The following is an 11,830-nucleotide window of genomic DNA, read 5'->3' as shown; positions in this document are numbered from 1 at the left end:
TCTTTTCAGTATACTTCCTAACAGTTTGACAGGTAAGAAATCTACTTATGAAAATGACTAGTCCTTTTTTTCTAAATCAAAAGGAGAATTCCATTTTAATTTTTTTTTATTAAAATAGTGTCCCACTCTAGTGTTCAACTGTATCTAATTATGCAGCTACCCTCTAATTCTATTGTCTCCCACCTAAATTATCTGTTTAATTTTTGAATCTATCGGACACATTATAGCAGCTACGGAGCAACTATGATTTTATAACTGCTACAACATGAATGTTAGATGAGCAGGTCGAATCTATGTTATAGCAACTACAGTTTTGGTTTCGTAACTGCTACCATAGTTATAGTAGCTATGATTTCGTAACTGCTACAATGTGAATTTAGATTAAATATTTTTTGACTATAGTTGTAGAAATTCACGTTGTAGTAGTTACGAAATCATAGTTGCTACAACGTGAATATTTTTTGAATAGATTACAATGTGAATTCCTATCATTCATATTATAGCACCTACGAAACTATAGTTGTTACAACATAAATAGATTAAATATGCATTATAACAGCTACGAAATCGTAGTTGCTACAATGCGTCCGATTGATTCAAAATTTAGATGAGAGATTATGTTACTAACCAGAGAGTAGATAATTATACATGGCAGAACATTGGAGTGAGACACCTTTTTGATTAAAAAAATCAAAGTGGGATGCCCCTTTGATATATTTTTTTTAAAATGCTCTTTTACTTTATAATATACCTTCATTAGATTCCCTTTATTATGCTCATTCCTCAAGATGTGATATGTGAGATCAAAACACATGCTAGAGAGACCCGCACAACTATAGGTAAAATATTTAGAGGAATAATTAAAATGATCGGTTTAAATTTTAATAGGGATGAATATTTAAGAGGTTGATTTATGAGTGTGTATAAGTTGTGTTCCAATTTTATTCAGTAAGTAACTAGGGGAGAATATCGTTTACCTACTATTAAAACAAGAAACACTATAGAGACGAGAATGAATAACACAATTAAAAATTATTTTAAAATTATCTGAGAATTAAATGCAATGAAAATTGAATATTTTTATATTTTTGAAAAATACAATAGAAACTATAAAATAATTTTTGAGAAGTTTACAAATGAAAATATGAAATATCTTTAATTGTTAATATAATGGAAATATAAAATTGAAGAGCTAGTACAGTGCAACATAAAAGAACGAGTGTAATAAAAAAAAAGAGAGAAAAGAAGACAGAGATATTTATTTTGCATTCTCCTTCGCAATATATGAACTTGTTGAACTTGTAAAATGAGTTATTCTTTGAAAATTCCCTACATTTTCTCTTTTTCAAAAATATTTAAGAGGAAAAGAAATCATTTACAAAAATCTGTTACAATAAAAATAAGTAATAAAAGATGATAAAGATATGAAAGTTGAAGGTAAAGACCGTTCGAAAAAAACCTAGAATAATAAATTGAAAGAATTTGAAACCTAAAAAGAAGTACAATGTGAGATGAGAATCGCAATATATTGCTGTAGATGGATCACTTATTGTTTTTAGTGTTGTTTTTGTGATGCCTTTGCTCGTTATTTACAGAGTAAAATTGGAAACCTTCATGTAACTGCTTCATCCCTATTACTAGACTGATCTACTATTGAAAGAATTCTATCCGAAATGATCATTATTTGATAAGTTACTGTCTCTAGTCGGCTGTCATTAAAAAAATAATTTATTAGCAATGAATATTAACTAAGAATAATTAATTTTCATCCTTAATTAGTAATAAAATTTATAATAAAAAATTATTTCGTCGCTAGACGATGAATTTTATGACAAAAATAATTTAGTTGTGAAATTAGCCACATATAAATTTCATCGTAAAAATTATCGCTAAAATTATTTTCATCGCAAAGTAGCAACGAATTATATTTTCGTCGTCAATTGGCAATGAATCTTTGTTTCATCGCCAATTGACGATGAATTCATGATTCGCCGTCATATTTGCGATTACTTATATTTTTGTTCGTCAAGTTTTGCCGACAAATCCGTGATTCATCGTAAAATTTAGTGGTGAATCCAACGACTGAATTTATCATCAAATTGACGACGAAACACATATTTATCGTCAATTGGTGACGAATTTGATGACGAATTTAAATTTATCGTCAAGAATCCCTAACTTAACTCTTTTTCCCGATATCTCATCATTCTGTTGATCCCCAACTTCATTACCTCGATCCCACTCGCGATCCCAATCCCTGACAAGACTACAACGCAATGTCCTAGGCGACTAAATCTCCGACGGTAAGCTTTCTCCCCTCTCTCTTTTCCCCTCTCCTCTTCTCCCCTCTCCCGATGAAGCCTGACCGCTGTCGGTTGGCCGTTGACGCCTGTCGGCCATCCATTGAGGCTAGCCTGGTGCTGAGATGGGTCGGCCGATTGGGTTGGGTGTGTGTTAGTCGACGGGCCGCTTGGTTGGGTTGGGCGCGAGTTGGTCGACGGGCTAGCTGACAGGGACGGGCTAGTCAGTTGGGTTGGGCGCGAGCTAGCTGGCGGGCCAACTAGTTGGGTTGGGCACGAGCTAGCTGGCGGGCCAACTAGTTGGGTTGGGCGCGAGCTGGTCGACGGGCTGACCAGTGGGCTAGTCGGTTGGGTTGGGCGCGAGCTGGCCGACGGGCTGGCCAGTGGGTCAGCCAATTGGATTGGGTGTGGGTTGGTCGACGGGTCGGGCGGTTGGACTTTGTTGATTGAGATTTTAAATTCATCATTTGTGCATTTATGCATTAATTAGATTTGCATAAACTTCCTAAAATACTATAGTTGTTTCCCATAAGTACTGACTTATATATGATATATTTGATCTGTGTTTAATGCTTTCCCACAACTAAGTACTAAATTATATTTTTCTCTCCTCTTGTGTTTGTGCAGACCTCATTTTGACATGGATTTAAAACATTTGGAGATATTCTCTTTTGTTCACATGCTTTAGATATAATTCTATTTATTGTTATAAAAATTTAGCAGGAATGAATTATATGTTATTGTTGTTATAATGATGTACTTTTTTTAAACTATGTAGTAGTTTTATTTAATATGCTAATAAATTAAAAATAGAAAAAAATATAGAAAGAAAGAAGTTGAATGTATAAAAAGAACATATTTAAATGTCAAAATTTAACTGATAAGTTTATTAGTAGATTGAAATAATTTATGAATTTCATTTATAGTAATGTTGAATATATGGATGGGGATAAAATAAAATATCCGTGCAGAAAATGTCACAATAATAAATTTTTACAGTCTAATAAAATTTAAAAATATCTTCATAGATTTAATTTTATCCTAAATTACTATATTTGTACATGTCATGATGAACTATTTATATCTGACGAGGATTATGGATAAAACATGCAAGTTTCAATTAGTGATGATCTGAGTTATTAAAATTAATTAAATCCATATCAAAGAATGGTAATTGATGTAGGGGGTCAAAATTTCTTTCCTGAATCAAGTTTTATAAGTTCTAGTTGTTCTCCAACAGGTCAACAAATGTTTACTACTTATGCATCACCATTATTATAAGATATATCTCAAATTTTAGGAAATATTGAGTGCTACAGATGAATCTCTGTGAGTTGGTTGTGATAGTCATACTAAATTATCTCTCACCGCAAGATTGTTGAATGTTAAGGCAGAGCATAATGTGTCTAAAAATTATTTTAATGATTTTGTTTAAGTCATTGGAGAAGTATTGTCACGTGATCACATAATGCCCAATAATTTTTACAGTATGAAAAAACTTGTAAAAGAATTAGATCTTCCGATGGAAAGGATTAATGTTTGTAGAGATAGTTGTATGATATATTGAGGAGATGATCAAGATATAGATGCTTATAAATTCTATAATCACGCTAGTTATAAGAGAACTAATAGGAGTCAACAACGACGTAAATTATACAACCAGTTATTTTATTTGTCTTTAACTCTTAGGTTACGAAGACTTTATGCATCATAAGTCACTGCTGAATACATGATTTGGTATGAAAATCATCAAACAGAAAAGGGTCGAATGTGTCATCCATAAGATGTAAATGCGTGGAAAAATTTTGATAGAACATATCCTAAATTTACGAAGAAAACTCAAAATATTATATTAGATCTTTGTACTGATGGATTTGCTCTATTTGATAAATAAGGAATAAATTATTCTAGTTAGTTAGTTATATTAATTTCATATAATCTTCCACTGGGATGTGTATAAAAATACTGTATATGTTTTTAACATTGATTGTACTTAACCCACAAAATCTGATGAAGTTAATTAATAGATGTTTATATGCAACCATTGACTACAGACCTGAAACAATTATGAGATGAAGATTTTCTTATATATGATGTTCATACTAATAAGATATTTGTAATAAAAGTTATACTTTTTGGACGATAAATGATTTTCCGACTTATGACATGTTATCAGGATAGAGTACCATTGGGATTTTAGAATGTCCAATATGTATAGAGAAATCAAAATCAATCAAATTAAAACATGAGAAGAAGCCGAGTTATTTTGATTGTCATAGATAATTTTTACCACCAAAACATCACTTCAAAAGACATAAAGACTAAGAATAAAATTGAAAGAACACATCCGCCTTTGAAATTAACAGGGCAATAGATTTGGTACAGAGTGCTTAACTTTCTATGTGTTATTAAAGAGCCACATGCTACATATGAATATGGAAGTATACATAAATGGACTAAACAAAATATATTTTAGAATTTATTATATTGGTATAGTCATTTGATTCATCATAATCTCGATGTCATGCATATTGAAAAAAATATTTTTTGATAATATGATAAATACAGTGATGGATATCGTCGAAAAAATAAAAGATAATTTGAATGTAAGAAAAGATATGTAACTCCTTTGTAAAAGACTCACTCTTGATGTCGATAAAAATAATAAGGGATCAAAACCAAAGATAGTTTATATATTGAATAGGGAATCAGATACGTGTTATTTGTGAATGGTTGAAATCTTTAAAATTTTCAAATGATTATGTTTATAATATTAGAAGATGTGTCGATTTGAAGAAATGCAAATTGATTGGTTTGAAAAGTCATAATTGTTATATATTCATGGAAAGACTTATTCCTATTACTTTTAAGGAACTTTTATCAAATTTTATCTGGGGTGTTATTTCAGAGTTAAACATTTTCCTTCATAATATTTACTCAATAGTTTGGAAACATTTACACATATGGAGATTTTAGAAAGAGATATTTCAATCATTTTGTGTAATTTAGAAAGGATATTTTCACCCTCATTTTTTGATTCCATAGAATATCTTTTAGTTCATTTGCCCTATGAGATCAAAATTGGAGGTCATGTACATTTTCAATGGATGTATCCACATTTAAAAGATAAAATTTCAAATTTCACTTAATGCATAAAAATTTACTAATCTTATTATATATTTTTTAATATCTAATATAATTTCTTATTGTAGGATCGGTGGACACGTTAGAGGGGGTGAATAGCACTCCTCGTTCGTTCTTCCTATCAAATACACTTGCAGCGAACTTAGTAACATAAGCACAGGGACACGCGAATTTACTTGGTTCCTAAGTCACCATAGTTAGTACGTCTAAGGCTTATGCACGGGAAGACACCCACCCACTGATAGTATCCTTTTCGGACTTTTGTCCAGAGACGAAGATGGTAGAGAAACATGTCGTACAGTCTAATAATAGAGATATGAAATACAAGCATGTAAAACTTAAATAAAAATAAGAACAACACCCGTTGGATCGATCTGAAAGTTCTAAACATAGCGCACTCCTCTTGGAATTTCTCCGATCACACGAGCATGACTCTATTCGCATTCAGCAGCACCACAGGATGAAGAATAAGTAGAGATATTGTTCTTTGTGGTGCACGTTGAAACCCTTATATATATAAACTCTTTCAGGCACTTGAATTTTTATCTGAACGTCTGGATTCGATCCGATCTCTTTGATCTTTATCGGAATCGATTCTTCTTCATCCGGACGCCTGGACCATCCAGAGGTGCTTAGACTGTCTGGGCATCTGGAGTAATACCTAGATGACCGAATCTAGTCAACTCAGATTTGACTAGATCAGTTTGCAATTTCCAGACCTCAACCTGATTGGAAATCCAACTTGCAATCTTAAAATGACTTAAAATTACTCTCAGCACATAGCGCAGACGGTTGACACATGAATTTTCACGAGCATTCTTATTTCAGCATACCAACATCCAACAATACCTATTTAGATTTCTCATGTCCATAGATGACATGATCCTCTCGTTGTCTCATCCACACCAATCTAGTTTCCTCGCTTTGGCATCTGAAAGCAGCCGCAGCCGCAGCCGCAGCCGCAGCCGCAGCCATTCTATTGGAACATGCCCCATCACAATCTGCATGTTCCTTCTTCCATCTTTATTCCTCCTACAAACTTAGATTTCAAGGAATCTAACTTATTAAATCGAGCTGAAGAGTCAGTGGTTTGATTCTCTACTAAGTTATATCCCTGCAATAAACAGACAAGCAGCTGAAACACAACATAAAAAAGCCACTGTGCAGATGGGAGAAATGATGGTAAATCTATTTTATAACGTTCTAATACATTTCTTTTTCTATTATATGTTTGTCATAACTAAAGATGACAGAAAGCGACCAAAAGAAAGCAGAGGGGAGGGGATTGATCACCCATTTGACTCCTGCGGTGCATTTTTCTTTGCTCAGCTCTCCAGAAATCACTCTGATGCACGTACTGTTTATCTTCTGTTTGTTTGTTTGTTTTTCTGTGTCTGAGGTTTTGATAAGCAACTATAGCTAGTAGTATTAGTACACTATTAGAGTTCGGTAGCAGGATTCTAGTAAACTAGTAGCTAGTGATAGGTAAGGGGAAAGTAGAATGGCTGGTTGCTTGCAGAAGCTTGCACTTGCCAATGGCTTCTGTATCCTGTCAGTGACGAATTATTCATAAAATCCATATCGATTATTGTTACTTGAAGTAAATATGATAGAAGAAGAGAGCTGTGGTTGCATGCCTTGATCTGAGGAAAGCTAGCTCATTGCCTCTACATTCCAATGGCTCCTCCAGGACTGGAAGACAACCTAGAGGCAAAGAAAAGAATCATGTTTGAACTAGTAATATTGCTCGATTGATGCAATCGATAAGGTCCTTAAACTTGTTGTGTTACCTTGTCATCCGCAAGAAACATGATTTGTAGGAGGCCATGTCCAATGTTGAAGAAGGTAGGTGGCCTTTGTTGTCGCTGTTGCTCATGCTGCCATTGGCGTCTGCTTCGACTGAGAATGGATCCGCAGCATTGCCGATCGATAACTTGGTTGGCGAAGCAAAAGGGCTGTCGGGCAAGTTATGCTCGATGCTGCAGGCATGTTTTACAGACAGAGAGATCAAAACAAATACTGTATCCTGGCAACATTATTGAACAAATGAATCAGTAGCCTTTTCACCTTTTGTCGAAACTGCTATCTTGATTAGGATTCGAGATAGATTCATTTCGATCGACAGAGTTGACTGCCTTCAAGGAGAAATAAGTAGAGGTGTTCAACTTCAGGTCTGCACCTGCAATGCAAACAAGAACATCCCAATTCTGCACAAGAAAGTAGAAACACAAGAAACAAGAATCTATAAGTAGTTTGTAAGATATTGCTCACCTCCAATTGGAGAGTGTTCTTGGCTACTGCTGCTACAGCTGCCATTTCCACTTGAGTCAGCTGTAGGTATGCTGATACATGCAGGAGCTGCGATAGTTTGGAAAGTTGATGGAGGCTGGAGCAGAGGAGCAAAGGCTACGTTTCTTGAGGTCATGGAGCTGAAGACTCATTAACCTTCTTGCTTGCAGCTTGATTTCCCGCTGCAATTCGAAAGATTGCTGCTCCTCCTCCAGCTTCCTGCGCAGCAGCTCCTGGCTACCACTGTTGTACAAAACCCTTGCTCCTGCCACTTCATCAAGATCAAGCTTTCAGCCAAATGTGGCATGAAAACAAAGCAGAACCAAAAACTAACCAAGCAGTTGAAGGTCACAAGGATCTCCTCTAGATTCAATGCCGGTGGGAGTTGCGCAGCCGGAGAAATAGCCCCTTTCAGCTTGCTGCTGTTTCCTGAATGGATTATCAAGCAAGACCATGACACTACAGCATTGTTGAACAAAATTCCACATTTATGATCGATGGGATGAGGGAATGAAGAATGCCTGCACTTGTCGAGGACTTTGCCCTTCTCCTTGTAAGGCTTGACCAGAACCCGAGAGTCGCAGACGAAATGTGGATTCCCCTTTGGCTAAGATCAGCTTCACTGTCTCCGGGTAGCTGAAGCTGACAAAGCCAAACATTCTCTTTTGCTGATATGGGATCCTCACATCCTGCACGGGTCCATAGATGCTATGGATTCCAACAACAAAGATTGAAACAGAGATTGGATGGGAAAGCTAATTGCTAAGCAAAGATCTGATTAGAGAACAAACCTGAAGTAGTTAGAGACGTCTTCTTCAGTGAAAGTGCTATCTGAGGGGAAAGTCAAATAGATCTGCCTTGAGCCTGGATTTACCATTGCTGCTAAGTCGCCTCTTTCAATCTTTAATCGCAACAAAGCTGCCGCCGCCGCCGCCGCCGCCGCCGCCCTGTTGAGACAGACAAAATGTGCATTAGTTCATTGTCAAATTCCTCAAACCGAAGAGGAAAAATATGATGCAACCTTTGGCATTCATTTTGCTGCTGTTGGAGCAGGAAGTCGAGTGATTTGGTCGCCGTTGACGATGGAAACGACGGCAGCGAACCTATAGGCGAATATGGGAAGGCTGACGCCATGAGCTGCGACGCGCCACTGATCCTCTGGCTTTGGGCGGCCGTCGTTATGGTATCCTCCGGCAGGCCGTGTAGGAAGCGGCACGCGGAGCCTTCTTTGCAGTAACCTCTGGAGTAATATAAGCACGGCTTCCAGCCGAATCCCCCAGCAGCCGCGTCAGAACGGAGCGGGAGGTCGGCAGCAGACCAGCTCCGGCGGTGGTGGTTTCCGTTGATCCCCCATCCTACCCTGTAAGGAAACGGCACCCCGTCTACGCTGCCGCTGGAGCTACGGCACAGCACATCAGGACAAAAGAGATCACCGGAGGCGGTAGATTTGTGGTCAATAGTAGGGAGTGGTCGCTGGTGGCAGGATCGTCCAGGAAGGAGAGATGGTCTTGAAGTTGGAACTCATCGACGATGGGATCACCGGCAGCGGCACCGCCTTGGGGCTGGGCTGAGCCTAGTTCGTCGGAGCCTCTACCGGAGCGGGAGAAAGTGGGCGGAGGAGCGAAAGAGGTGGGGGAGGAGCCGCCGGCGAGGGAGGAGAAGCAGGAGGAGTTCTGGCGGCCGAGGGGGCTGAAGAGGGAAGGAGGAAGAGGAGGGGAGCGGCGGGCCGCTGAGGCCGAGGTCCCCGCGGGCCTTGACGACGACGGAGTGGAGCAGGGCGTCGGAGGCCGAAGGCGAGGCGGATCATCTCCTTGTCGCCCTGCTCCTGGATCAAGACATAGCCCATGATCTTGGCCGCGTTCTCCGCGTCCATGCTCTGTATCCTCGCCAACACCACCCGCGTCGCCTCGTACACGTCCATGCTACAACCCCCTCTCCGCTGCCATTACAACCTCACCCTTTGATCAGAAAAACCGAACAAAACAGTGAAGCAGAAGCAAGTATTTAGAGATCGGATCAGATAAACTATAAACTGACCGAGAATACTACAAGGGAAGTAAAAGGATCGCGAGCTCAGTTGACCATGAATGGAGCAAACTCCTTCCGGCCTCGGACAGCAACGCCACCGTTGCCTGCTCCTCCGATCACAGTCTTCTTACTGTTGGCGTTGATTCCCCTACAAAATAGTCCACTCCAGCTCGTCTCTGCTTTCACCTTTTTCAAAAAAAAACCTTTTTTTTCCTTCCGGCACCGGTAGCAGCGCGAAGCAGACTCAACACAGAGAGATTGAGAAAGAGAGGGATGATGGTGGTTGTAGATGGCCAAATTGATAAGAGAGAGAGAGAGAGTGGATGGATGAACAGGGTAGATGTATTGAGTCCCGCTGTAAGGCAGGCAGGCTCTGTAGCTACCACCTGAAACCTCTGTCAATCTCATCGTTTATTACTCGGTCCTAAATTCGCTGCTGCATGAGTCATCGTTCATTCGGTCACTCACTTATTCTCTCAAATTTTATTGGCCAAAAATTAAATTAAAAATAGGATAAATGGATTTGTCAATCAATTTAACACACGTCAAATAGATCAATTCAAATTATAACTCCAGCACTGATTTCGAAAGGCAGGATATTTTTTTAAATAATTAAGATTTAAAATTCTTCTGCAAGATTTAAAATTCACTCTGTAGGTATATGATGATCTAATTGATTAGAACATCTCATTTCACATGTCATTTTATTTTTTGAATTTATTTAATGATCAAAATATATGATCGATCCATCTATTTCAATTAATCGGTCTAAGTTGATATTTGATATTAAATAAATATATATATATATATATATATATATATATATATATATATATATATATATATATATATATTTTAAAGATACCGCGGCCGGTCAACAGTGGCGCCAGGCACTGTTGCCTTATTTCGGCCGGAATTCCGGCCGGATTCCGGCCCAATCCGGCCGGAATTTGATGCCGGAATGTGCGCCGGCGAAACGGGTCCGGTCCGGCAATCGGTGGTCGGACGGCGATGAACGGACGGCGGAAGCGCGTATATTTAAAATAATAGAGAGTAGAGAGTATAGATTCTACTTAATTTTTATAAAGCATTTCAGGAATTATAAATTTGAAATATTAAATTTTATAAACTTTTAAAAGATATAAATTTAAAACATATAAAATAAAATAAAAATAGACTGGAGTAAAATAAAATCAATAAATTTATAAGTAAATTATTATTATTTTTAAATATTTATATTGTAAGTAAATCATGAAAAAAATTACTAAATAATTATTTTCTATTTAAAATTTAAATTTAAATAGAGTAGAAATCAAAAAGGTATCACTGATTATCATTTTAGTGAAAAGGGTGATTTTTTTTAAAAAAAAAAGTCAAACAGCCGCGAGGTAAATCATCAAACAGCAAATCCCCAGCATCAAAATCTTTGGTAAAATGATGATATATTATGCATACATCCGTGAATATTTAATATAATTTTTTTAAAAATTTATTTAGAATTTAAAGTATATTATTTAAGATTCATATAATATTTAAATCATATGAAATTAAAATTAAAATTAAAATAAATTATATTAGATACTCACACCGTGTACAATAGAATATATATATATAAAGAGTTTAAAATTTTTATGATATTGGACCATTCGTTAGGATGATCTGTATTTTTTGATTTATTTTAATGATCAATAAAATTTTTTTATGAAATCAAATTGATCATTTTAAATTATAAAAATTAAATTGAATTATAAATTTTAAAAGTCCACCCCTCCTACCACATTATCTCTCTAAGCATGTATGAGCGCTTATGTTTTTAGGACATAGTTGAGTTGGTTATTATAGAATAAATTTGTTGAAATGGGTAAGAATTAAATTTTGATGAAATTGAGATGATATTTTTTTTATAATGATTAATTGTAATTTTTTAATATATATTTTTATATATGATATCGATCAAAATTATATATATATTCCACTGCTGTTCCTGTCTTGTCATTGCCTTCAAGTTTTTTCTTTTTGTAATGTAGGAAACAGCCAACCTTGTTCGTCTCAGCGTGCTGCAGCCTGCT

At 36.5% G+C, this 11,830-nt stretch overlaps 1 pseudogene; it reads right to left on the bottom strand.

Annotated features, from left to right (window-relative positions):
* Window positions 1-6,623: 6,623 nt before the first annotated feature.
* Window positions 6,624-10,169, bottom strand: LOC141831783 (zinc finger CCCH domain-containing protein 53-like; annotated as a pseudogene).
* Between the last annotated feature and the right edge of the window lie 1,661 nt (window positions 10,170-11,830).

This window comes from Curcuma longa, chromosome 7 (assembly GCF_044706935.1).
Source record: "Curcuma longa cultivar G26 ecotype Majalengka, Jawa Barat chromosome 7, ITB_CL_G26_1.1, whole genome shotgun sequence".
In the NCBI taxonomy this organism is placed as follows: domain Eukaryota; kingdom Viridiplantae; phylum Streptophyta; class Magnoliopsida; order Zingiberales; family Zingiberaceae; genus Curcuma; species Curcuma longa.
Note: the sequence above shows the minus strand (reverse complement) of the source record. Positions and strands in the feature narration are given on the sequence as shown.